The sequence below is a fragment of the Protopterus annectens genome, chromosome 2.part2 (genome assembly GCF_019279795.1).
Source record: "Protopterus annectens isolate FY-2018-M chromosome 2.part2, PAN1.0, whole genome shotgun sequence".
NCBI classification, from domain to species: domain Eukaryota; kingdom Metazoa; phylum Chordata; order Ceratodontiformes; family Protopteridae; genus Protopterus; species Protopterus annectens.
The window spans coordinates 152,942,960-152,968,873 of NC_056730.1; the positions used below are offsets into that span (position 1 = coordinate 152,942,960).

The 25,914-nt window shown below is 41.6% G+C and overlaps 1 protein-coding gene across 1 annotated transcript in view; it reads left to right on the plus strand.

Moving 5' to 3' along the window:
* Window positions 1–25,914, plus strand: part of KIF2A (kinesin family member 2A) — a 2,798,933-nt gene that overhangs the window by 1,162,287 nt on the left and 1,610,732 nt on the right. The gene's annotated exons all lie outside the window — the stretch shown is intronic.

Below are 25,914 nucleotides of genomic sequence, written 5' to 3' on the forward strand. Positions count from 1 at the left end.
TCAGCAACCTTCTCGATGAGGGCGCTGAACTATATGTCACACGTCATCCGGATGCAGCGGGATCTGATCAAAGAATACGCTACCCCCCCCCCCCCCCGAAGCCATGTTGGAAGGGGACAAACAACTGTACTCCTCCCGAATGTCCACTCTACGGTCCATTTCTAACACCTCTATGCGGCTTTTGTCTCACGCCACTGAGGGAGCCGCTAGAGCTGGTGGAGTCGGTCTGGTCATGAGGCGACAAGCCTGGCTCTGACATTGTGACTTCTCGGAACCCTTTAAGGCTTCATTCGCGAATGCCCCCTTTGATGGTTCTGCTCTTTTTGGCAAAACCATTCGTGACACTTTAGTCCAGAGCGAGAAAGACTGGAAGATATTGTCTGCCGTCGGAGTCCGCTTCTCTGCTCCCCAGAGGTCCTTTTCCAAGAACGAAAAGGGTCAGAAGAAGATGTGGTTCCGGAAATCGCATCAATCCCAGTCTGCTCCGAATAACCAGTCCTCTCGTGGCAGAGGAGGACAGGGAGGACGCCGCCCTAGAGGCAGAGGGGGTCCCAGGAATTTTGGGTCCAGAGAACCCTTCTCTGAGAGGCCAACGCAGAACCCCTGAGGGGGTTGCCCGGCTGCTCCACTCTGGAGGCAGTCGGGGGGCGTTTTTCGAGGCACCTAGCAATGTGGGAGTCCATAACAACAGATCGCTGGATGCTTCGCATCATATCCAGAGGTTACCAAATTCCCTTTAGTGTAACCCCCAAAACCAGAAGCCTCCCCGACGTACCACCCAGTCAGAGGGAGGCGGCTGCTACAGAAATTCAGCAGCTTTTACAAAAAAGAGCCATCCAACCCGTCCCCCCAGATCAGCTCGGATCAGGGTTTTGCTCCAGGTTCTTTCTGGTGCCAAAAAAGACGGGGGACTTGAGGCCCATCCTCCACCTCTCTCTCTTGAACCTGGCAGTACCCAAAGAAAAGTTTCGGATGGTCATGCTGCAATCTATTCTCCCCCTGTTACGGGAGAACGATTGAATGTGCTCGATAGACCTCAAGGATGCGTACTATCACATTCTAGTTGACAGACACTCCAGGAGGTTTTTCCACTTCCGGCTGGGAGCCAGTCATTTTCAGTTCAGGGCCCTCCCCTTCGGTCTCACCTCAGCCCCCAGGGTGTTCACCAAAGTCTTAGCGGCAATAGCGGCCCACCTGAGACTCTAGGGAATTCAGGTCTTTCCGTACCTGGACGACTGGCTCCTTACCGCCCCTTCAAGGCATCTGCTCTGTTCATGCAGGGATTACTTCCTCAATCTTGCTCCACGTCTAGGATTGACAGTCAGCATGGCCAAGTCCTTTCTGGCTCCTACACAGGTAATAGATTTCATAGGGGCGAGACTGTATTCCAAACTAATGCTTGCTTTTCTGACTCCAGATCGGCTTCAGAACCTGAGGTTGCATATACAGGCCATCCTCCAACTTCAAGCTCCACCGGCGGAATTGGTCCTGAGGGCTCTAGGGTCCATGGCGGCAGCAATTTCTCTGTTGCCCTTGGCCCATCTGAATATGAGGGTCCTGCAGTGGACCCTTCAGGTGCAATGGTCCCTGTCTCGCAACCCTCTGTACCATCCCATTCCCCTAAACAGGACTTGCAGAAGGTCGCTCTTGTGGTGGCTCCAGTCCCCGAGCCTCCACACGGGACGTCCATTCTCGATGCCTCCTCCCATCGCCACAGTGAACATGGACGCTTCTCGCCTGGGGTGGGGTGGGGGCATTTTTCAGGCAGAACGGTCCAAGGCACGTGGAACGACATAGAGACCTCCTTGCATATCATTGTCCTAGAGATGAGGGCGGTGCTTTTGATGTTGCAGGCACTTCACGACCTTCTTCTGATTGGGACGATTGCGGTACATACGGACAACATGTCAGTGGTCTGGTACATCAACAAACAGGGGGGAACCAGGTCTTATCCTCTTTGTCACGAGGCCATGAGAATGTGGGAATGGGCGATATCCACCAACCGCTTTCTCATTGCAATGCACATTCCGGGACGGTCCAACATCCTAGCAGACAGGCTCAGTCGTACAATCCTGACTCCTTACGAATGGTCTCTCAATCCTCTAGTAGCAGAGCGAATATTTGCCCAATGGGGGCAACCCTGTTGCGATCTTTTTGCCTCTCCCTCAAATACCAAATGCAACAGTTACTTTGCCCTAATCCCCCCTCTGGGGGAGTCCTCGAGGGACTCTCTAGTACATGCTTGGCCTCGCGGTCTTCTTTACGCTTACCCTCCACTGCCCCTGATGCTAAAACTTTTACAGAAAGCCAGTCGGTTGGGGAGCAAGATGATCCTCATTGCCCCATTCTGGCCTCGTCAGACGTGGTTCCCGTACCTATGGTCTCACCTGATTCGTCTGTCCTGGATTTTGGATCCTCTTCCGGATCTCATTGCTCACCCCCTGGGTCTTCCGACCCCCAACCTGGTCAACCTCAAGCTGATGGCTTGGTTGCTCCAGTTCCACTCCTGATAAGGACTCCCGGAATCTCCTCACCAGTCAAAGCCATTCTAGTTGCAGCACACAAGCCATCCACCAGAAAGGTCTGTCGGAGTAAGTGGAAACGCTTTTCCATCTGGGCTGAGCACTGTCATTTAAATCCTTTTACAGCGCCTTTAACATCGGTTTTGGATTTCTATCTACCCTTTTTCATCAGGGCGCTAGCTGTTCTACAGTCAAGGTGCAAGTAGCAACGATTTCGCACTATCATGTAAGGCATGAGTCTGGCCCTCTTATTACCTCCAAGCTCTGTATAGCTTTCCTTAAGGGTACCTTCCTCCTCAGACTTCCTGTCAGGGAGGTAGTACCCCCATGGGATTTAACTTTAGTTCTCCAGGCCTTAACAAGCCCCCCTTTCGAGCCGGCGGCCACGGTTGATCTCAAATACCTCTCTTGGAAAACGGCCTTTCTGGTGGCCATTACTTCGGCTAAAAGAATCTCTGAACTTCAGGCTCTCTGTGTCAAACCACCGTATTTGACCTTCCATCAGGATAGAGTTTACCTCAGGATCAATCCGTCTTTTCTGCCTAAGGTATCTTCCGAAGCAAACAATAAATCTATTAATCTTCCCGTGTTCTTCCCCAACTATCAGAACAAAGGAGAATATAAGCTGCATTCTTTGGACGTGCACAGACAACTGCGCTTTTATATTCATCGAACGGCTGGTCATAGACAATCCGACCAGTTGTTTGTCTCCTTTGCCAAAACCAACCTAGGCAAGTTGGTTTCTAAAGTTACCCTGTCACGATGGATAGCTAGATGTATTCTCTTAGCATATCTGAGTTCGGGACGGCCTGCACCTCAGGGAGTCCATGCTCATTCTACTAGGGCCATTGCTACATTGGCTGCTTTTAGATCTAGTGTTCCCTTGGATGATATTTGTTCCGCAGCCACTTGGGCTTCATCCCATACCTTTATCAGCCATTACAAAATGGATGTTGTCTCCAGAGGTAGGGCATCTTTTGGCTCTGCAGTGCTCCGGAATATCCTTCCATGAAGGCCACCCAAGATTCAGGTAGCTGGGGACTCTGTCCCAAAGGTTGCTGACAAATGAAGTACCTACTTCACATTAAGAAGTTATGTACTCCCCATAAAGTTCCATCTGAGTAGGTATCTTCATTTGTCTGCAACCATCCCACCCGCCTTCCCCTTGACCAATATGATTCTAAGTAGGAGTTGTCTTACATGAGTCCCTTCTGGGACACACTAGCAAGTTATATGGGGCAAACTTGATCTGAGGTCAGTCAGGGTTGACAGGGGATTATGGGTAAAGGGTGGAGCTAGGAGCTCGGATCTATGCTGTGGTAGAAGTTGCCGGCTCGGATCCGAGATCGGATCCGTATCCCAAAGGTTGCAGACAAATGAAGATACCTACTCAGATGGAACGTTATGGTGAGTACATAACTTTTTATTTGAATTTTTATAACTTCTAACTAACTGATGGCAGTGTACCATAAACTTGGGAAGGAGGGAGTTTGTGCTGGAGAGATGCCACTTACACTCCCCATTCCATTCTGAAAAATATTGTGTGAATGTGAGAGAGTGTTTTGGTCAAGTTTTAATTGTTTTTGGTAAGGTTTTGCTGAAAAGCACCGAGTTCAGGTTGAGGTGGTTGACATCCTAGGGAGCTAGTAAATATAACTCAGAACTTTAGCTGGCACTGTGAAGCTTACCTTTGTGTTCAAAGGCTGCTTGGCTGTTAGCAAATGCAGTTACCATATACTCTTAAGGGCAATTGCCCTATCATTTCTAGCGGATACCAGTGTTGGGAGTTGAATGAGAATTGGAACCCAAGTATAACATTCAAGTATTAATGGCAGAGATGTGAGCATTAAAGCTTGTGCTCCGTCTGTCGTGCATTAATTTATGGCAGCAGGTGGGATTCTACACCTGCACACTTGCTGATGCACAGGCTCACACCTAGTTGTTGTAGAGAGTCTTGGTACTTCCTTATTTGAGGATCTGAAAGTTTTTTTGAAGGCACTGTATCCAAGATGGGCAAGGATGAGTTTATCTACATGTCCCCTGCATTGCCCTCCTTTGGAGATGCTGTCAGCCTGATGAGGAGCAGTATAGACTTTGGGTCTTTGTTATTCTCCATCTAAAAATGTCTGGCAGAAGGTTTGAGGGGAAAAAGGTTGAGGAACCTTGAGTTATTGCTGTCTTGGAGCTATTCATTAGGGATGCTATCATAGCAGAGTGGAAGCACCTGAACTCTTTCATGTCAGCCCTTAAAAATGCTGATGTGGTTTACAAGTTGCTTTCTAAGTGGACATTCCAACTTACCAATCACTTCAGAGCTGCTTCTGTTAATACGTTCAGTGCAGCAGAGGTCTCAGAGACCAAATTGTTTAGCTACTTTTAGTGGTATGTTATCCTGAGTGTTGGACAGCTGTGGTAAGAGGGTCATTTCCTTCCCTACATGAGGTTCAGGGTACTTGACTTAGTGTGCTTTTGCCTCTGTCCAGCAGAGATGTGGGTGCCAGACAACTGGTGAATTTTCGATTTCCCATCCAGTGGTCCAAGTTGCACTTAAATGGGCTTAGGGAGGGAAGTTGTTTCGCAAGTATTGGGAGCCTGTTCCAGAGAAAGATAATTCTTTGAGATATCTGTCAAACATTTCCTGTTTGTCGCAACCAAAATTTAGGTCTTTAGATCTAGAAATTCTGTAGTAATTCTGATGCTGTTTGCTTTGTAGATGTGCAAAAGGTTCATCATAGCGGAGTCCAGGGATGCCTTGTATGCCAGGCATATTTCACATCTCAGTAGTCTGTGGAAAACACAAGTACAGAGAGAGAGCTTTGAGGCTGTCTGCATAGGACAGTGTGTTTATGCCCTGTATTTTTTTTTGTAAGGAACCTTTCCAGGTTTTTCATTTGTTGTGTGTGTCTGGCTAGGTACATACCGAAGGGGACATTATATGTGATTTGATTACTGATGGGCCTGATGAGGGCCAAATATACTGGTGCAATGACTACCCTGGACCTCGATGCCGTGCATTTACTTATTGAGTTGAGCAACATAGAAGGATTTCCTTGCTAGCCTAGATGCATGTTAGTCGAAGGGCAGGTTACTGTCTCTGTGTGTTCCCAGATCCCTGACTAGTGGGTGAACTCTGTGGGGTGTTTTACCAATGATGTAGTTTCCTAGAATGGCAGACGTCCCAAAAGGTGCATTTCTTTGCATTAAGTTTTAAGCCATGGCTTTGGCAGTAGTCATTTGTCTGTGCTACATCCTCTTGTAAGATGTCAGTGTCTTTTGGGGTTTCTGTGTCTGTCCCCAGTTTGCATTCTCCTGCAGACTTAGTCAGCCATAGGCCTTTGACATTCTGCTTGACGACTTAGAAGTAGATGCCAGAGAGCAACACGCCCAGCACAAAGCCATGAGGGATTTCACTGTTGTCTGGTCTCTTTGAGAAGGTGGTCTCACCAATCCTAACTTCCTGGGTCCTATCTGTGTGCCAGCTGTCTATCTAGTGTCCTATATAGGTGTTTACGCCTAATTCCGCAAGTTTAACGCCAGAGTGTTTTGTTGTATCAGTTGCCTTAGTCAGGTCAAGGTTGGCAGTATGCACTGTTTTACCCTCCTCCATTGACTTGATGACCTTTCAAGTCCACCAGGTTCAGTAGGCATGACTTTCCTTTGACAGTGCCAAACTGGGATGGAGCCATTGTCTGAAGGTCTTCCATGCTTCTCTTGATCTCTTCCATGATAATTCTTTCCATGGCTTTTCATATAAGACTAGTTAGACTAATGGGTCTGTAGTTTCTGGGATCTGTTTATTGTCTGCCCTTATGAAGAAGGATGACTGTTGAAGCTCTCCATTCTCATGTCACAAAACCTGTTTTATAACTATAGTTAAATAGTAACTCCATTAGCCCTGATAGGTCATATTTTAGAGTATTCAGGAGGCATCCTGGTATGTTATTGGGGCCCATTGAGACTCTATTTTTGGCCTTGACACCTGCAGCCAGGGCATGCTCTCTGTGTGTAGTTGGAGGGGTTTATGTTTGAAGGTAGATGTTCTTCATGTTTCACTGTTGCAGTCATTACATTTGGGAAATCTGCTGGCAGGTTGCCCTCAGTCGGCCTGATTAACAAAGTCTTGGGTCCTGCGTCGGTTACTGTGCATTCTTCCATGACGTCAGGGGTATAAAACATGCAGCCGATGCCATTACATCAGTCTTTCTTGCCACGCAGTGCCCGAAGTAGAAGCAGTTCGCAAGTGCTGGTTGGCCGACTCCTGAAATTTTCATTTTTGAGTTTCAGAACCGAAGTCTTCAACTAAAAGCCAAGTACCCCGTTGGGGAAACTTTTTCTTGCTCCTTACCGATGTCAGTAAAAGTTAATAATTGCATTACTTGTGGAAAGCATAGGTTCATAGGTTCATACTAGGCTATCTGCCCGAGGGCATTTACAAGCCTAGCCCATAGTTTTGTGGCTTACGCCACCCCTTTAGTATGGGGAACTATACCCATTATTTTGCTGTGCCTCTGTCGAGCAGTGACACTGAGGTAATCCCTGGGGTATATCTGCGATCTCCCATCCATTGGTCAAGATTTCTCTTGAACAAGGCCAGCGAGGTGCTCTGCCTCACATATACCGGGATTTTATTCCACAGCATAGGGAGTCTTTGGGTGATGAATCTGTCCCTCCAGCACGTCCTATTAATAGCCATGTCAAGGTTTAAGTCTCCCGCCCTTGTGGCTCTGACGGATCTAGATTTTTGAGGTGAAGCATATTCATCAAATCTGGGTTTGACATGGCCTTGTATGTTAGGCAAAGGTCACCTCTGAGCAGCGGTGGCGACTGAATAGAGCTGGAGTTCTTTCAGTCGGGCAGCATAGGACAGATGTTTGAGACCCTTTATCCTTTTGGTGAGGAACTTTTGTGGCCTCTCCAGCTGCTGCAAGTGTCGGGTCAGATACATTCCGAATGGGGCATTGTACTCAATCATTGGTCTGATGAGTGATGAGTATAGGGAGACTATGAGCAAATATATCCTAAGGATTTTCATTTGTACTGTATTCCTTGCCTCGGCCCTGACCAACGACGTACCTTGCTGTCGGTTTTGTGCTTTATTTAATCAGCGCATTATCCGTCGTAGGTACATTTTTGCTTCTAAATATTTCAGTTTTCGGTTTAATTATCCAGAAATGACGTTTGTTAACCATCCGACTACCGGAATCCAAGAAAAAAAAACTCAAAGAAAGACAGAGACAGGCCGTTGAGGTCCAAAACTGCCGGCGATGCTTCTCCTAAGCTAGTCGCCAGTACTCAGTGAGGCGCTTTTGCAGCCCCTGATACCCGCTACTTGTGATTCGCAGGCCTCTACTGAGACCCATTCGGAGTCCGGTATGCCACGAGATGCTTCACCTAAGGAACCCGCGGATGTCTCTACCTTGGATTGGTCCAGAACCGCTGTGCAGGCACTGGCTTCTGAGGCTGTATTCAGGCCTACAGATTTGCATATTAAACTGACTCCATCTTCAATACTAAGGCCTAAATCTCGATATACGTCTACAAAAAATGACGCCTAGGCCACATGTTCAGGCCCCTATGCCTAAAAAACAAATTATCAAAATGGCTGAAGATTTAATTACTCTAATCAGGGTTAGTCAAACCCCCCCCTTCTAAGAGGCCTAGGGCTGAACTTGACTGTGAATCTTCTGAACAGGATTCTTTCTCTTCTGTCTCTCCTAATGACCTGGATTTGTCCATACCTACTTATGAGGACGTAGATGCAGAGGATTCCATTCCCTCTGCTTCTCCCCCTGAGGATTTTTCTTCTGGCAACGCTAATAGAATTATCCAATTCTTCTCTATAATGTCACACACTTCTTTTGTATTGCCATTGAATGTAGTTACATATCTCACTATGCTTCTATCTTTATCCTGGTGCTTTTCTTGTGCTACTAGCAAAGAATTCCTACCAAATATGGGCCTATATTTATCGTTCCTACCTGAGAGAACCTCATCATATATCATGTTTACATTGTATATAGGATAACCATTCTTAATAAATTCATCCTTCATCAATTTTGCTTGATCTTTAAAATTATTCTCCTCTGTATTCAATTTGCTAACTCTTATCAATTGTGATTTAAGAATACCTTTAAACGTATGCAGAGCATGCATACTACTCCTTTTTAGGTATCTATTTGCGTGCACTTCTTTCCTATAAATCATAGTTTCAATTTTATCAGATTGTTTATATGTATTCACATCTAAAAACACTATACTCTCAGGTGAAGAAGTCATTTTAAACTTTAGAAAACTTGTGGTTGCATTTAGATATGTAACATAACTTCTCAAGTCTATATCAGTGCCCTTCCAGATGAAAAAACAATCATCCACAAATCTACAATACGACTTTACATTGTTGTTGAGCTCATTATGATCACTCAGTACATATTGCTTTTCCCACTGATAAAGCACTAAATTTGCAAATGTATTTGCTACTGGTGTGCCCATGGCTAAATGCAACCACAAGTTTTCTAAAGTTTAAAATGACTTCTTCACCTGAGAGTATAGTGTTTTTAGATGTGATTATATATAAAAAATGTGATAAAATTGTACAGTACCAGAAAAGGAAAAAGGACAAGGTTTTTATTCAAGACCTTTCCTGGTATGCAGAAAAGACAAATCATGGCGACCAATTCTGGACTTATGCATTCTAAATACTTTCTTGGACATTCCAAAATTCAAGATGCTGACTCTACAACAGTTACTGCCTATGCTGGGCAAGGATGCCCGGTTGATAACTTTAGACTTAAAAGAGGCTTACCTGCATATCCCTAATCAGGGAATCTTGCAGAAGATACCTCCACTTCAAAGCAGGCTATTTGCATTACCATTTCTCTGCACTGCCCTTTGGCTTATCTACTGCGCCCAGGGTCTTCACAAAGTGCCTGGCACCAGTAATTGCATTCTGCAGACAAAGAAACATTCAAATGTATCCTTATCTGGACAATTGTCTAATTTAGGCAGAAAACAAGGACCCTCTTCTACAACATCTGGTGTTTGTAAAAAGGCTTCTAACATGCCTCTAGGGTACACCATAAACAAAAAGAAATCACAACTGTTACCCTCTCAAATAATTACATTCCTGGGTGCAAGCTTGAATACAGCTGCCCAGATGGCTGACCTCACGCCAGACAAACCAATTCAATTGATGACATACTTCAAACAAGTGGCCACAAAAACCCAGCTATCTGCAAGACAAATTCTGCAGGCCTTGGGGTTCATGACTTCCTGCATTCTACTAATTCCATATGCAAGACTGCATATGTGGAAACTTCAGTGGTACCTAAAAAGCTTATGTAGTCATCATTGTCACAGCCTGGAAACAATGATTCCTATCATTCCTTGCCTGCAACAGGAGTTCCTATGGTGGGCAGAGGCCTGTCACCAAAACAAGGGACTGTCATTCATTCCACCCACTGCCACCCAAACCCTGACTACAGACGCATCAGATTATGCTTGGGGGGCCCATCTGGCAGGGAGATGCATTCAGGGCGAATGGAGCCCAAATCAAATGCACCTGCATTTTAACCAGAAGGAAATGCTAGCTGTACAGAATGCTCTGACAGCCTTCAAGGACTTTCTTCATCCAGGACAACTACTGACAGACAACACTACAGTTATGTGGTACATAAACAAAAACCCCCTTTGCAGAATAGGCATGGCTTTGTGGAACACAGCCTTGACGTACCAAATACATCTACAATCTCAATTCCTTCCAGGAAAGCAAAATACTCTGGCAGACGAACTGAGCAGAAATCTTATGGACCAACACGATTGGAAACTGGATCCACAAATCTTCAGCATGTTGACACAAAAATGGGGGAGTCCAGACATAGTTTTGGGGAGAGGCAAAAAGATCCATCAGTTGAACAAATTCTGCACAAGAATTCATCACAAAAAAGCTTGAAAAGTGGATGCTGTATCCTTCAGCTGGAAAAACCTATCAGTCTATGCCTTTCCCCATCTGCCTTTGCTCTCCAAAGTTTTACTAAAAGTCAGACAGGAAAAAACGAAAATGATTCTGATTGATCCAGACTGGCATTACCAACACTGGTACCCGCTCCTATGCAATATGTCACACTTTCCTCCGTGGTACCTGCCTCAGACACCTTATCTACTGTCTCAGCAGGACTGTCATATTCTGCACACTCCGCTCCAAACTCTGAATCTTGCAGCATGGCTAATAACTAATTTCACCAGTCACATCTCTCAGTAAACCTGCGATGGATGTCATTTTGGAGGCTAGAAGGCATAGTACTAGAAAATCTTATGCTGATAAATGGAAAAGATTCTGTGCCTGGAACCAAGCACAAGGAATAAGCACAGCAATGCCCAATATTCCTCAGATTCTGCAATACTTAACTGAGATGCTTCACAAGGGCCTATCTTTTTCGTCCATAAAAATACATGCCTCTGCCATTTCAGCTGATTACAACACAGAGCCTCCCCTCTTTTCTCATACTCTGCTAAAGCAGTACCTCAGAGGGGCCAAAAATTTAAGACCTCTCAGGAGAACACCATCTTCTGCATGGGACCTCAATTTTGTTTTGGAAAAACTCACTCTACCTCCTTTTGAGCCAGCTGCTACTGCAGACATTAAATTCCTCTCTTGGGAGACAGCTTTTCTTTTAGCAGTCACTTCAGCTAGAAGGATTTCAGAATTACAGGCTGTCATGGCAGTGGAGCCTTTCATTATCTTTTATCCGGACAGGGTGCCCCTCAGGACCAGTCCATCCTTTATGCCTAAGGTGGTATCCAGTGTGGCTCTTAATCAGACCATTCATCTCCTAACTTTTTTCCCAAATCCACAGAACAAGGGGGAGCGAATTCTGCATTTATTGGATGTACACAGACAACTAAGATTCTAGTTGGGACAAAATCTCTAAGGAAATCAGGCAATTACTGGTGGCATTTGCTGCGGGGGCAGAGGGAAAGGCTATTTCAAAGCAGACTATTTCAAAATGGATAAGCTATTGTATTTGTTTTTGCTACATGCACCATGGTAAACCTCTACCCAAGGGGATCAGATCCCATTCCACCAGGGCTGCATCTACTTCTGCAGCTTTTCTCAGAGGGGTTCCTACCAGAGACATTTTTGAAGCTGCTGCTTGGAGCTCAGTTCACACGTTCACCAAACATTACCATTTACCTCTCTTTTCTAAATCCAGAGCAGGCTTTGCCACTACTGTCCTGCAGGGCCTTATAGCTGCTCCTAATGCTGTATAATTCCATCCTCCCAACCATAGCTTTGGAATTCTACCCAAATGTAATGACTGAAACACGAAGAACATAGTACAGCTGTGTACACTTACCATAAATGTAGATGTTAGAGTATATTCACTGTTGCAGTTCTGGTTACCGACCCGCCAGACCCCTATTTCTGTTTTATACCTCTTCCTTCTTTTACTATGCTCAAAAGCCTTTTTGGTATATTTGCTTTTAGTTGGAGGTATATTTTTTGTGTTCTAAATTGCATGGATATATATATATATATATATATATGTGTGTGTGTGTGTGTGTATATATATATATATATATATATATATATATATATATATATATTGCTCCCAATTTGGGGGGGCACCTGACATCTGACATCTGGGGCAAGAAAAACTGATGTAATGGCGTCAGCTGCATGTTTTATACCCCTGACGTCATGGAAGAAGGGACAGCAACCAACGCAGGACTCAAGACTTCGTTAATCAGGCTGACTGAGGGCAACCTGCCAGCAGATTACCCAAATGTAATGACTGCAACAGTGAATACACTTGAACATGTACATTTATGGTAAGTATACACAACTGTACTTTCTTGGGAGGTCGCTGAGGTGAGTGGGGAAGGGGTGTAAAGTTGGACCTTAATTTGTCTGCTAGCAGATTCACTATATTGCCTGGCTCAGTGCACCATTAACCACCAGTTCAGCACACTGTTGTGTGCTGCCTTTGAGGTATCTGACATAAAGAAGGCTTTATGGTTGTTCTTTGCCTGGGAGGCTTCTTGACCTTAGAACTGGATTTAGCAGACTTAATTAGCCCTTTTAGCTGCATTCTTATTTTGATGAGAGTTCTTATCTTTATGGAAGTTAAACTTCCTGATTTCAGAGGTGATTGTCCTTCCTTTCCTTGTATAACCTGTTTGATGTGGGGTGCTACCAGGGTGGTCTGTTTCTGGAGTTAAGTTTTGGGCTTGCTTCTAGTAGGTACAGCAGCCTCTCTGCAGCCATTGACGAGGTTGTACAGAATTTCTGTGAACAGTTCTGCATAGGCTGCTGTGTTTTCTGGATCTGCAGAGGCATTGAAGTTTGACAGACCATTGCATAATAAAAGTTAGTTTGCCTTTGATTAGTTCCTGTTACTAGAGTTGAATTTGATTTTGAAGGAGACAGCTTTATGGACAGACTTTACCGGGGAGGACGTCACATTGGGGGTGGTGCAGCATTCTTACATATTTGTGAGTATGAGGTGCATTATGCTGGGTGTATGTACTAACTGGTTAAGGGTGTTTGTATTTGTGAAGTGCAGGAATCTATCTGCCTGCATATGTGGGGCTGTGTAGGATTCCCAGTGTGTAGAAGGATAATTAAACTTCCCCATAAGTAAGTTGTTGGATGGTGAGTGTCTTCAGTAGATTGTGTGGTACATGAGTTTCATGGGACATAGAGGGAGACTTGTAGCTTGCTAGGATATGGTACAGGATTTTATCTATGGTGGCCTGCACATGGAGAAACTCCAGCGCATCATTCTGTTTAACCAACATAGATGTGTGCTTTTTACTGATGTGTGTTGAGACACCATCACTCCCGGTCTGTGCAGCTACTGTTCTAAAAGTGTGAAAGGCACTGAAATCTTGCAGTTGTGGGGTACTGTCTGCAGCTTTAAACCATGTCTCGGTAACTGCATAGACGTCAATATTCTGTTTGGTGAGGAGGGCGTTCAGCTTTTTGTTTTGGTTCTGGCATTGAGCAGTAACACCTTGAGGTTCATTTGAGTTGATTTTTGCCATGTTGGTAGGTTTGTCAATTTAGCATTGCTTAAAAGGGCTCTACGGAGAAGGATAACGTTTTAGCCAGTATTGAAAGTCCAGAGGGAACAGGTGCAGACCTTCCCTGGCAAAGCAGCATGGTTTAACCATGTTTTCCCATGCTGACAAATATTGGATTCCCCTTAGAATGTCACCAGAATCTCAAGTAGATCATCCTTTGCTGGTGTTGTGGCGTCATTCTTGGTGAAGATAATATGCTGCTTAATGCTAGAGTTATACCAGCCTAAGACACACAGTCACAGCAGTTATTATGAATACCCATTTGATAACCATCATGAGTCTTTCTTCCCCTCCAAAAGTAAAATCTTGTCCATTTAGACTTATTTGTACTTTTGTCTGGCTTCCTGTAAAACTTTACTTACAGGTAAGAAACTGGGTGAGAAAGACCTGTATTTTATCCTTCCATGAAGATCTACTGAATATGTAATCAAGGTTTTTTTTATCCTTTTTTTTTTTTTTTTATCTTGAATGTTTTCATGGGGGCAAATATTCTGATAAAATTTTGTTTCATTTGAGAGCTAAATCTATCCTGTGTAGTGCTGTGAACTGCTCATGAGATTGTCACCATACTGTATTTGGTCAAATCTTAGTTCATTTACTTTGAATGGAAGACCTGAGAAATACTGCTGACTTTGAGAGTTTGCAATACAGATGTCATTCAGTGGAATACAGTGACCATTACAAATGTTTTTTCTCATGCTTTGCTCTGCATTATGTTAAGGCAGCTTCTAGAAATGTTGAAGTTTAGAAAACAACTTTTCAGTTCGTGGGCCAGGTTACTCTTCCTATCTTCCTTCCCCTCAATCAGCAAGTGCATCATATGTCCTACCTTGCTAGGTTCAGCTAATTAGTCACTTATGCTTAATAATGCACTTAACCTGGTGTGCCGTTAAAAGTGTTCTTTAATGTCTCTCCTTATTACTGTAATCAGAGCAACATTTTCATAGAAATTAAAATAATAAAATGCACATGCCAACTCACAGTGCAGGCAAATATTACAGTTGTGTAAGAATTTACCATAACGCTAGATGTCCTATTGATCACTGTTGTAGTATTTTTGACATATGGTTGGTCACTGCTGATGTCTGGCCGGGGCATCAAAGCTTTACCTTTCTGAGGTTGTTCATCCAACACATAAACTCAGCTCAAAGGTATTGGGTTATATAGACATGTATGAGCATGAATCCTCAGGCTTTCTCCAGGGCAACCGACTGAAGACTACTGAGGGAGGGAGACTGGCCAGTTAGGAGGGGGTATAGCTCGAATAAGTTTGAAAACTCTCCCAATCCCATGTAACAGAACAGAGGTTAAAGCAAATGAGAAGAAAAGGAAAATTGAAGTGCCATAGAGAAGAGGGGATGGAGGGTGGAATGGAATACTGCAACAGTGATCAGTAGGACATCTACTGTTATGGTAAGTTCTTACACAAACTGTGCTATGTCCTGACTGAAATCACTGTTGCAGTATTCCTTCCCAGAGCTGAAGGTGGAAGGAAGGGTGACTGGCTACTAAGTAGAAGAAGTTGCCCAGCAGTCCAAGTAAGACTGATCTAGCAAAGGCTGCCCTGGACCTGGAGAAAGCATCAATTTTTGTAGCGTTTTATAATGATGTGTACAGAGGACAAAGTGACATCCTCCAAGACAGACCTAGAGTCTACTCCTTTGGGAATGGCCATGGGGAAGCCACTGCCCTAGTAGAATGTGCTTTCAGTCAGGAAGGGCAAAGTCTTACCTTAGTAAGAGTAGCAGAAGGAAATAGCCATTAGAGGTCCAGGATGCAGTAGTTTGGATACCGACTGGTCCAGCGTAGGGCTCATATATGATACAAACAACTAGTAAACAAGTCGGGTAGCAGCAAAACCAATGCAGACCAGTAAAAGCCAAAAAGATTTAATAAGATTAAGTGCTTTTCGTTTGCTCTGTCAGCAAACTTCTTCAGACAACAAAAGTAATCACATTGTGAGTATATATACATTTTGCTCTGGGTTAATTAGTTGATTAATCAATTAACTTACAGAGGCAACCAACTTCTCTAATTACAGAGCCATCCACTGACAATAGTAAAATACTTATGCAAAAATACTAAACAGCATTCACAACCAAATAGTGGTAGTAATAAATCTAAGAATAAAAGGAAATTCTAATAATACTAATAGTTATGGTAATAGTTGATATAAAAAATAGTAGATATAAGAAAAACTATATATCTATTTATATTATTTATATATACTAAATAACATATATCGATATGTGTGTGTTGAGTGAAACAGTATTAAATATTTTTAACACCTCAACTGATCTTCCATTTCACTTCCACCTTTGATACTGATAGGATAGCTTACTTAGACATTAATTTATCAAAAACCTTGCTTTGAAATGTTACCAGGCAAAAATACACAGGAAGGAAACATATTCGAACACGTTTTTACACTTTACCAGCTGCCACCCTTTTTACCAAAAACGTTCAGTAATTAAAGGTCAGTTAGTACGAGCAGCTCGTATAGTTTCTACTGAACAGGATTTCCAAGAGGAATGTCAACTCTTGGGAACGATGTTCACACAGAGAGGGACTGATCTTGGAAGTGAGCGACAAACGTACTAAAGGAATGTATAAACCTATTTTGTCAATGAAAAAGATAGTTACCATGCAAGAGATCACATCAGAAAATATGGGAAATTCTGTAGTAACAGAATTGGGTGTCCTTGCCACACCTGACTCACCAGAAACAAAGTTCATTACAACCTATAATACATTCAGTTACCACTGTATAGGGATACTACGTAAAAACTGGGTTATTTTTGCAAGTAACCCTAGTATATTAAACAAATTGGGTGAATACCCGGACACTATATTTAGGAAGGGTAGGAATTTGAAGGTACTATATGAACAACGCTGGAAAAAACAACCAAAAATAACTGGTATGTACAAATGCCAAAATTGCAATTATTGCAAATTAGTAACTGAATCCAACAGATTTGAAATAAATAATGTTCAATATAGACTGAAGTGTAGAGCCAATTGCAACACTAGAATGGTAGTGTACCTGGCTAAATGCCAGGGATGCCAGGCATTTTACATCGGTAAGAAGGCGAGGAGACTCCGTGACCGTATGTATGAACACTCATATGCCATTAGCAGGAACAAACAAGACAGTGCCCTAGCTAAACATGTGGCAGAATTTTCCGGACATCAGTTCAGATTTTTAGTTATAGACCAGTCAGAGCTCGATGTTAGAGGTGGTCCTGCACCATTGCAACTCGAAGAGCTGGAACTATTCTGGCAGATTAGACTTAATGCATATAATCTACCAGGCATAAATGAGACCTGTAGTTTGAGCAGTGTGTTAAAGCTTAAAAGTCTAAAAAGATGAATTTAGGAAAATATATTAATATAGAATGTCAGAATATTCTAATTAATTATTATTCATTTTTATATACATCTGGTTTTAACCTGAATTAGATATAAACATATTTTAGATAGGAGAAGCTGTAAAGTGAATTGTTGATATATGTTTGATTTATTTATATTGAATGTTCACACTGAAATCTACTCTAGTATGGTTTTACTTATAAATAAGAAATGTTCTATACACAAAAAAGACACATCGATATATGTTATTTAGTATATATAAATAATATATATAGATATATAGTTTTTCTTATATCTACTATTTTTTATATCAACTATTACCATAACTATTAGTATTATTAGAATTTCCTTTTATTCTTAGATTTATTACTACCACTATTTGGTTGTGAATGCTGTTTAGTATTTTTGCATAAGTATTTTACTATTGTCAGTGGATGGCTCTGTAATTAGAGAAATAAGTTAATTGATTAATCAACTAATTAACCCAGAGCAAAATGTATATATACTCACAATGTGATTACTTTTGTTGTCTGAAGAAGTTTGCTGATAGATCAAACGAAAAGCGCTGAATCTTATTAAATCTTTTTGGCTTTTACTGGTCTGCATTGGTTTTGCTGCTACCCGACTTGTTTACTAGTTTAGTTTTGTGTTTATATTTTTTTTGAGTTTGTAATGGCTTCTGGGTCTGCGAGCAAATGTTACCAATAGCTTCGAACCAGAAAAGACACCTGAAGTACTGAGGAGCTGTAATAGTGTTGCAGGAGCAACACCAGCATCAGAAAAAGATCCTAATGTTAACCAACTAGGTTTTCTTTTAACTCGGGTCGAGTCTATTTGTTTAAGACTTGACTATTTGGATAAACAACAGCAAGCTATACAGCACAGCTTGCCACCTTTAACATCTGACAATCCCACTACTGCTGGAATACGACGAGTATGTTCAACAGTGCAGGCATCCACTGAAGCGCCTAACAGGGAGGAGCCAGGCCCTAACACCGACCAAGTTAATTCTACAAGGCCACCAGCTCAAATGGAGGATTTACATTTCATTAACCATTTGAATAGACCAACGCCTCTTAATGGACATGAAATAAATCCTTCAGTAAACCTTTTAGGCAATCAAGCGAATGTAGCGCTAACTTTTAATCAATGTGTTCCTACACCATCAAGCGCCAACATGGGGACTCAGCAAGGGAACAACAACACAGCACTGAGTGCAAATTTGGGCATTCAGCAAGGGAATAATTATTCAGTGTTTCCTGATCTCTCAACTTGGTTAGTGGAGAGATTTTCATTTAATATGACCTCTCTTGTCATGGAGCGACAGTCTGGTGGAGAAGGAGGTAATAACAATCCTGTTTTTGATATTGTTTCACATCTTAAAGATTTTGATAACCAATTAGTGAAGGTTAAAAAACTGCAGTTGGAAATTTCCTATTTCAAAGAATGTTTGAAATGTAGAATAGTGCCTAAAGGTTTAAGGCACCACCAATTTCCCACTGGTTTGGTGCCTGATTCAGCCTTTCATCAAGAACTTTTGGTGCTTTTTGATCGTCAAGGTTTTGAGTTGATTGAATGCATAGTTAAGCACTATTCTATATGGGTGGAGGACCTTAACAAACAAGTGGCAGAATTAGACGCTAAGATAAAACTTGACAATGATTTCACCAGGTACAAATATGAATATAGTCGTATTTTTACCAGTATTGACCAGTACCTGGTGAAACTTAAAAATAACAAAGCTAAAAAAATTAGAACTAGACACTACAGCGTATAAGGAAGGTAAACCGTATCCACTTCCTGCTATAGCCCAAGTATGGAAAACTGTTTCTGAAGGTAGTTCTATCCCTGGTTACAATAACCAGCCAACTGTGTTTCATTACACTAATCAGTTGCCTAATACTATGGTACAAGTAAATGAAGATGTTAACCAAATTGAAAGGCAAGGTTATACGGAAGTTAGGAGAAGTGAAAGACTGGCTAACATCAACAATTAGCGTAATTCAAAAAACTTGAATTTTGCTGAGGGGAACCGGACGGGAACGAGACCCAAACAATGGTACAACAAGAATCCGAGGAAAACGAAAGAGAGTTAGGAGAGAAACAAGACTTGAATTTAATGTCTTATGGCACTAATGAATTACATGACAACTTAGTGCAACACATGATCCCTTTGGTCAATGAGTCTTGTGACTTTTCACCTTCTAAAGATCTAGAAAGTGTTTTTTCTAGTCTCCATTCAGGTCCATCTGACCTAGTGCCTATGAGAAGTAAACCTATAATTATTACCAATAGGACAAATGACTTTAAAGTGTACACTTTTTCTTCTACTGATATAGGTTCGTACATGGTGGATTTCTTTTCCAAAGGTAACACATATGTCCCTAAACAAAATTGTGACTTAGTGAGAACAATTATAGATTTAAAAACTTTCACAAGGAAATTGAACTTTAACTTGATGATGGGGTCTAATGTAACTACAGTTCAAGATGACCAATTTAGAATTCCTAGTACTTTTAACCCACCCCTTCATCCACTTATTTCTGTGTTTGAACAAATGTGTGAACTAGATATTCGTTTTAACGTTAAACATAGAGGTCAAATCCATACTAAAGATCCTATTTTACAGAAAGAGAAGGGATTTTTGGAGTTTATTAAATTACATGATATTAGAGTCTGTAAGCCTGATAAAGGAGGGGGACTGGTAATTTTTGATAACATGGATTACTACAACAGAATGGTAGACCTGTTAGATGACCCCGCCTATGAAGTTAGTTCCCGCTCGGAGACCAATCATGCATATTCGGTAATAAAGGATAGTATATTAGACATGTTCATAGAGGGGCGAATTGAACAAAATATATTCAATTATATGTCTACACAATTTCCAAGGTATCCCTACCTTTTTTGAATCCCCAAAATACATAAAGATTTGGGTAATCCACCTATGAGACCTCTTGTCGATGGACGTGGGTCACCCACTTACCCATGTGCCGAGGTATTGACTTTATTTTACAAAAATTTGTTAAACTTGAGTCACAAATTTGTAAGGATTCCTGGTCATTTTTAGAGAAGTTAAATGGTTTGGACTTCAACACTAACTATAACTTCCTTACCGTAGATGTTAAAGACCTCTACACCAGTATACCTCAAGATACTGGTATAGAGTGGGTAACTCGAGTTATGGTTAAGAATAAGGCTACAATAGATGAAATTTCACTTGTGAAAGAGCTCTTGGAAATTGTTTTATACAACAATTTCTTTGTTTGGCGACAGTTTTTCCTTCAGAAATAGGTGTGGCAATGGGCTCCCCTTGTGGAGCTAGCATTGCTAACTTAGTGATGGCCCACTGGGAGTCTGAGTATGTGTTCAAAAATGACAGTATTAAAAACAAATTAGTCTTTTACACACGGTATCTAGATGATATCTTTATTCTGCTTAACGGTAACCAAAAGTTGAGTGAAACAGTATTAAATATTTTTAACACCTCAACTGATTTCTTCCGTTTCACTTCCACATTTGATACTGATAGGATAGCTTACTTAGACATTAATTTATCAAAAAACCTTGCTTTGAAATGTTACCAGGCAAAAATACACAGGAAGGAAACATATTCGAACACGTTTTTACACTTTACCAGCTGCCACCCTTTTTACCAAAAACGTTCAGTAATTAAAGGTCAGTTAGTACGAGCAGCTCGTATAGTTTCTACTGAACAGGATTTCCAAGAGGAATGTCAACTCTTGGAAACGATGTTCACACAGAGAAGCTACCCTTTGGAGCTAATTTCAGGACTGATCTTGGAAGTGAGCGACAAACGCACTAAAGGAATGTATAAACTTATTTTGTCAATGAAAAAGATAGTTACCATGCAAGAGATCACATCAGAAAATATGGGAAATTCTGTAGTAACAAAATTGAGTGTCCTTGCCACACCTGACTCACCAGAAACAAAGTTCATTACAACCTACAATACATTCAGTTACCACTGTATAGGGATACTACTTAAAAACTGGGTTATTTTTCAAGTAACCCTAGTATATTAAACAAATTGGGTGAATACCCGGGCACTATATTTAGGAAGGGTAGGAATTTGAAGGTACTATATGAACAACGCCGGAAAAAACAACCAAAAATAACTGGTATGTACAAATGCCAAAATTGCAATTATTGCAAATTAGTAACTGAATCCAACAGATTTGAAATAAATAATGTTCAATATAGACTGAAGTGTAGGGCCAATTGCAACACTAGAATGGTAGTGTACCTGGCTAAATGCCAGAGATGCCAGGCATTTTACATCGGTAAGACGGAGAGGAGACTCCGTGACCGTATGTATGAACACTCATATGCCATTAGCAGGAACAAACAAGACAATGCCCTAGCTAAACATGTGGCAGAATTTTCTGGACATCAGTTCAGATTTTTAGTTATAGACCAGCCAGAGCTCGATGTTAGAGGTGGTCCTGCACCATTGCAACTCGAAGAGCTGGAACTATTCTGGCAGATTAGACTTAATGCATATAATCTACCAGGTATAAATGAGACCTGTAGTTTGAGCAGTGTGTTAAAGCTTAAAAGTCTAAAAGATGAATTTAGGAAAATATATTAATATAGAATGTCAGAATATTCTAATTAATTATTATTCATTTTATATACATCTGGTTTTAACATGAATTAGATATAAACATATTTTAGATAGGAGAAGCTGTAAAGTGAATTGTTGATATATGTTTGATTTATTTATATTGAATGTTCACACTGAAATCTACTCTAGTATGGTTTTACTTATAAATAAGAAATGTTCTATACACAAAAAAGACACATATCGATATATGTTATTTAGTATATATAAATAATATATATAGATATAGTTTTTCTTATATCTACTATTTTTTATATCAACTATTACCATAACTATTAGTATTATTAGAATTTCCTTTTATTCTTAGATTAATTACTATCACTATTTGGTTGTGAATGCTGTTTAGTATTTTTGCATAAGTATTTTACTATTGTCAGTGGATGGCTCTGTAATTAGAGAAGTTGGTTGCCTCTGTAAGTTAATTGATTAATCAACTAATTAACCCAGAGCAAAATGTATATATACTCACAATGTGATAACTTTTGTTGTCTGAAGAAGTTTGCTGACAGAGCAAACGAAAAGCGCTTAATCTTATTAAAACTTTTTAGCTTTTACTGGTCTGCATTGGTTTTGCTTCTGCCCAACTTGTTTACTAGTTTAGTTTTGTGTTTATACAAACAACTAGTCAGCTTTTCTGAAGGATTTAGTATTGTCCAGGTAAAACCTGAGTTGCCTGTGAATGTCCAGAGAATGTAAGATCCTTTCCCCCTTGTTTTGTGGATTGGGAAAGAAAATGGATAAGTAAATATGACTGAGGGACAATTCATTTACCACCTTAGGCATGAAGGATAGATTAGGCCTGAAAGTCACCCTATCCTTGTGAAAAAATAAAGAAAGGTGAAATGACCATGACAGCTTGTAACTCAAAAACTCTCCTAGCAGAGGTGAGAGCCAAGATGATAGTTTTCCAAGTAAAGGATTTTAGAGAAGAGGAGGTGATGGCTCAAAAGGAGGCAGTGTAAGCTTTTTTTAGCATAAAATTGAGTCATTGGAGGGTTAAAATGCAGGACTCCCCTGAGAAAAAACTTGATGTCCACTCTAGTCATAAGTTGAGGGCTAAGAGGAAGGCAAGCATTGATAGTGGGCAGGTGTGCTTTTATAGAAGAGTTTGCCAAACCTTATTGCAGCTCACAAAGATATTGCAGTGCAACAGGAACTTCTGATAACTATGGGTCCTGAATGTGTTTGCTGTGTCAGTTAGCTGTGTAAGATTTTTTAGTAGTGGGTCTCCTGGCTTCTTGTAGGACTTAAGCACCCTCTTCATTAAAGAGATGTCTTTGAGGAATTAAAATCCTATTATCAGTGGGGTCAAGTTGAGAGATGGAAGATTTGCGTGGAGCAGCAATCCTTTTTGTTGAGTTATCATATCCAGTTGTAGAGGTATTTGCCCTGTAATTTCCCATTGTCAGGTGAAATAGGTAATAGTAGTGCTGCTTCAGCCAAAAGGGAGCCAGCAAAATGAGTTTGGGTGCTTCCTTTTATGCCTTGAGAATATTTTGTGGAAGAAGAGGCAGAGGAGGAAAGGCCTGAAGGAATTTCACTGTCTACTGGAAAATAAAGGCATCTGTCCTCCAGGCTGAGGGATATGGATCCCTGGTGCAGAACTGGGGAAGCTTGATGGTTGGTGATGCAAAGAGGTCTCTCTGGGGAGTGCTTCACTAAAGGGTGATAGTCTGGAAAACTCCTGTTTAATGTCTATTCATTGGGGTCCTTTAAGGAGTAGTTTAGAGAGTCTGCTAGCACATTGTCCTGAGAAGGGATGTGTGTGGCTTTGAGTATGCTGTCCATCTGGGTGGCAAAGTTCCATGTCTCCTCTGCTAACCTGCACAGTTGGTAATACCTGGTGCTTCTTTGTGTACTACCTAACTCTGGTGTTTTTGTTTCTGAAATTGTTGCACTTTGCTGTAGCATAGACTAGATTCAGACGTGCTGAATCTAGTTCTGTTTGTATAATTTGAGCACTAAACAGTCATCTTTTATTGGAGAGGGTTCTCTCTGCACCCTTGTGGCAGGAGAGTGCGATTAGGACTTATCTGATTGAAGGTTGCTGGCACAGGGCTCAGTTTTGAGCTTTTTTATTGGTTAAATTGTTTAATTCAGTTTGCTCATTGTTGCTACATAAGCCCCAAGTTTGCACGGGTTTGCACTTGTTTTAACGCAGCTCCACAGAGTTAGGCAACCAGCCACTGCTCTGCTGTATTCATGTTTACATGTCGCACACCTCCATGCACCATCTTGCACTACCGTGCAGTGGGCGTAACCATTGGCAGTTGTAGACGCAAAATCATTAGATAAATTTTCCCTTAGTAGTTGCCCGTGATCCAGCTGAGAAGTCCATAAATTGTGCTTAGCTGCTCAGAGAGCACCTCAGCTGCACTTTTGCCCCTTAAACAGTCCTAAAACCACCAAATCTACAATAGTCTCATACCATTTAAAAAATCCCCACTAGTATAGACCCTTTATAGAGCTCCCCATTAGTATAAACCTCCTTTAGAGCACCCATTTATACCACACACCTCCGTTTTCTCTCCCCAATGTGAAAACAGGATTTAACCTAGCATTATGGATTGCCAGCTTCCCTCCATTTCTCCTGCCAGCCTGATTGACATGGGTATCCAGAGGCAGTGTAGCAACTGCCTTGTGTACACTGACGACCCTCTACTGCTCAATCACCCAAGTACAATTTGCGAGAGATGCAACTGCACTAAGAATCTGGAATCCTTGCTGTCTCCCGCACAGAATAGTAACACTGAACAGGTTGTCAGCTCACCTTCTGCTCAAACCATGCACTCGACACACAAGCCATCTTACATGGAACACTCACTAGAAACCTACCTAAATACCAGAGATCTTCCAAACACAAACATGCCACACCTAATACTGCAGCACTCGGTAAACAACCGGTGTCTTACCAAATAAGCCCTTAAGGCAAAGCACATGTAAACCAAATTTTTTAGTTGTGGGTGACTCCATTGTGACACAGACAAATGTGCCACTAACCAGGTTGGACAAGGAAAAGTTACAGTTAACTGTCTTTCAGGTGCCAGGATCTGTCAGATTACACATACTCAATTCTGTTAACAAGTACCGTTATGCCTCCACATCATAGTTCATGTTGGTGTGAATGACTTCAGATGTACATTGCTGGACTATATGAAGAGGGACATGATTGAGTTCTATGAATGTGTCCCAGGTGGGTCTGTCCCTAGCCTTGAGCAACATTAAATATCCCTCACAAATAAATTAAAGGTTATGCTGCTAAATGCTAGGAGTTTAAATCAGAAACTGCACTCTCTGGAAGCACTCCCCTTCCTGGAGGATGTTGTCTGTGCAGTCACAGAAATTTGGTTCAGGGCCGCAGAGAGTACCCTGGCCTTGCAAGGCTACAATGCCTTCCACACTTTCCGACTGCAAAATGAACATGTGAGAACCAGAGGAGGAAGAGTTTCTAACTTTATCAAAGATAAATACACCTGAATACTGGTTAGACTGGAAAACTCCATGGGATTACTCTAAGTTCAACTAATGTGGTTAAGACCCCTTTCACATCATCGTTAGCTATAGACCTCCTTCATTGAACCAAGATACCCACGCTGCTTATTTGGACCTATTTGAATCAGTCAAATTGCAGCCAAACTAACCATGGGCAATTTTAACTATCCCTCCATTGAATGGGAAACCTATACAAGTACCAACATGCTCGTATAAAGGTTCCTGGACTTTAACACTAATGCCCTGGAACAAATAGTATGCAACCCCACAAGGAGCTCAAATATTCTAGACCTGGTCCCCATCAACATGGGTGACCGTTGCACCACCAAAAGTATAGGACTTCATTGGTTAAATCTGATCACAAATCCGTCACATTTGAAGTAGCTGTAACACGTGAACCCCTGTTAGGTGAAATTGGGCTGAAAAATTTCACCAAAGCTAATTATACCTTCCTAAGGGATTGCATAAATAATTTCCACGCTCCTGTTCCCACAGATGGCATTGACAATTATACTAAGGTATACACAGCTGCACTTTTTAAAAGACTTGGACAACAGCTGTACCTGATGGGATCAAAACACGATCCTCAAGAAAAAACAAACTTCCCTGGTGGACATCTAACATTAATAAGTTATACAACAAGCGAAAGAAGTTGCTGTTTAAGAATAAAAAAGAGAGGTCCCAGCACTGGAAGAACACCCTCCTCTGCTTGAACAAACAAGACAACTTGTAAAATCCTCTAAGGCAACTTTGAAAAAAAATTTGCAACCATAGCTAAGGATCTAACCATAAGGCATTCTTATA